Here is a 2,542-nt window from a genome sequence, read left to right as displayed (position 1 = left end):
GAGGCCTTCCTTACCTAAGATCTCAAGGAAAAGACATGAAGAGGATGGACCCCCCCAACACTGTGACCTCCCCGACAGCAGCCACAGCTGTTCCATGCAACCGCAGTCACCTGCAGAGCTGCAGCTTCCCAGGACTGCCTCAGATAGTCCAAACCCAATGGCCCAGAGCCTACTCAAAACACAAGCTGACCCTGAACTCCATAGTCAGAATACCAGACAATGCAACAGAGCAGAGTCAGGACAGGAAGAGCTTGCCTCCAAACCCTTGAAGCTCTGTCAAGAAGACAGGAGGCCTCGGAAGGTCAGAATCCCCTGTTATGTTCTTAGTCAGATCTTCATGGTTGTCAGTGTTGCCCTTCTGGTCTTTGTCAACTTCCAGATCATCAAAAAATAAATTAAAATTAATTTAAAAGGTCTCCATTGATCTTATCTTGAGTCAGGCAGCATCTCATGCTATCAGCTAGAGTGAGGTTCTAATGAGGGGACAGAGGAGATGTCTTCATTAAAAGAGAAGACTGAGGAATGCAGAAACAGCAAAAGGTTGTTTGGGTGTTTCTGAGTTACCATCCTTTTGCAAAGGGCAAAGCATCATGTGGAGTAGGGGAGGAGTCATGGATGATGAGCTGAGACCTCGTAGCCTGCAAGCAGAGAAATGGCCATGTTCGTCTAAAAATCTGTCTATTAACATTTACTTTCCTGATCTTTCCAAAAGTCAGATTAACAGTCTGGTTCCATCTCCATGGCTGAAACTTCAACATTAAGACTCCTATTTTGGTTTGCCCAGCTGGCCCTAGTATGGATGCTCCATCCAGCCTGTGGCTTCTATAGAGCCTATGTAAGTGTTTTCCCAAAAAAAAAAAAAAAAAAAAAATGAAAGCATGCAGAGACTTTCGAAGATTTATTTCCATCATTTTAAATCATGTGTCTGTGTGTGGGTATGTGTGCATGAGTCAGTGCCTGGGGACTAGAGGTGTTAGATTCCCCTAAGGCTGGAGTTACAGGTGGCTGTGAGCTGCCTGCCTGACTTGGGTGCTGGGATAGGAAGTACATCATAGTTGTCTGTAGGGACAGCAGGAAAGAGGAGACAAAAGGGGGTAGAGAGAAGGACAAGTTACAAGCTACAGAAGGAATTTTTCAGGGGTGATGGGTATTCTATTATTATTATTATTTAACTATGGAGATATTCCTAAAGATAGATGTGTCAAAGTTTACCAAATGGTACGTGTTGGTACACACAGCTTATTGTATGGCAAGCATACATCAATAAAGCTGTCAGGAAGGTGTGTTTACAAAACTGACATGTGTTACTGGGTCTGCCACAGTGACAGAGTTCTAGCACAATCTGTGTGTACCTTCTGAAACTGAATGAACTACACGTGGATCTCTCGAAGATTTGCTTGTTTCCCTCATTAAATGCTACACTTAAAACGAGAATGCTTATTTGTACTTAGAACACATAACTAGATTTTAAATGTTAATGTATAATCAATAGCTATTACAATCCGTGACTATTAACGTCTCTCACTCTGTGGTGGTTTAGGGTTGGGGTTGGAGTGTTGACATTGAACCCAGGGTCCTGCACGTGTGAGGGAAGCAGTTGGACACAGAGCCATGCTTTCAGCGCCTTCCCACACTGTCATCTGAGAGATGATCCCTGAAAATATCTCAGGAGGTTCCAGTGGCCTAAGAGAATCAAGTGACTAAGCTTCAGGAAAAATGAGAAGGCAAGGCCAGGGAGTTGGGGTGAGTGCAGGCAGGAATAAGATGTGGAGACCTCATCCTCCCGTGAGCAAGTTCTCAGTTCATCCATAAAGTTCTCAGAGCTCATGACCAGTCACCTAACACTTGACACCTTAGCCCTTTAAAAAAAAAAAAAAAAGACAACAAACTGGAGTATGATGGAAAATTTAGATGACCTGGCCTTAGATTGAATACCACAATTGGGAGCGGAATTGGTTTCCCCTGATTAGGTAGCTTAGAACAAACAGCACAGGTTTTAGCACAGCCTCTTGGAGGTTCTAGGGGGAAAAAAAAATCATTTTTGGCTTCTTCAAGCTTCTACAGCCTTGCTGGTGGCAAAGGCAGGCAACAGAGTCAGAGGCAGCTTTTTTCAGGGAATGTTAGACTGCTCATCATTCAGCCGTTCATAGGTCAGGACACTGACAGAGAGTAGACACAGCCTCTGTCCTCTCTACCACCTAGTGACGCATGTGTGACACAGCAGCCACATCCGAGATGCCTCTAGAGGTAGGCTGAACAGATAGTTTTTGAGGAGGGACTTTAGGAACAAGAGGAATTTTGCCGTTGGCTTGATGATTATTGGATAAATTGACAATAGATATGAAATGCAGTAAGTTGTAGGTGAAAGGGTGTATGTACACGTATTAAATATGTGTAAATTTTTACATATAAAGTATGGAAAGCCAAGGAATGTTCAACTGGTTAAAGCTTAAATACCTCTTCACAGAGGAAAGGGAAGAGGGTGAGGTCATCAGGCAATTTCCAAAGGCTTATTAAAAAAAAAAAAAAAAAAAATCAGGAG

At 43.3% G+C, this 2,542-nt stretch overlaps 1 non-coding gene across 1 annotated transcript; it reads right to left on the bottom strand.

Annotated features, from left to right (window-relative positions):
• Positions 1-2,116: 2,116 nt before the first annotated feature.
• Positions 2,117-2,252, bottom strand: LOC129687853 (small nucleolar RNA SNORA17). The gene has a single exon (XR_008721822.1). It is a non-coding gene; the product is annotated as a small nucleolar RNA SNORA17 (small nucleolar RNA).
• Between the last annotated feature and the right edge of the window lie 290 nt (positions 2,253-2,542).

This window comes from Psammomys obesus, unplaced genomic scaffold (assembly GCF_907164565.1).
Source record: "Psammomys obesus unplaced genomic scaffold, mPsaObe1.curated_primary_1811, whole genome shotgun sequence".
NCBI classification, from domain to species: Eukaryota; Metazoa; Chordata; class Mammalia; order Rodentia; family Muridae; genus Psammomys; species Psammomys obesus.
This window is presented reverse-complemented; position numbering and strand designations above follow the sequence as displayed.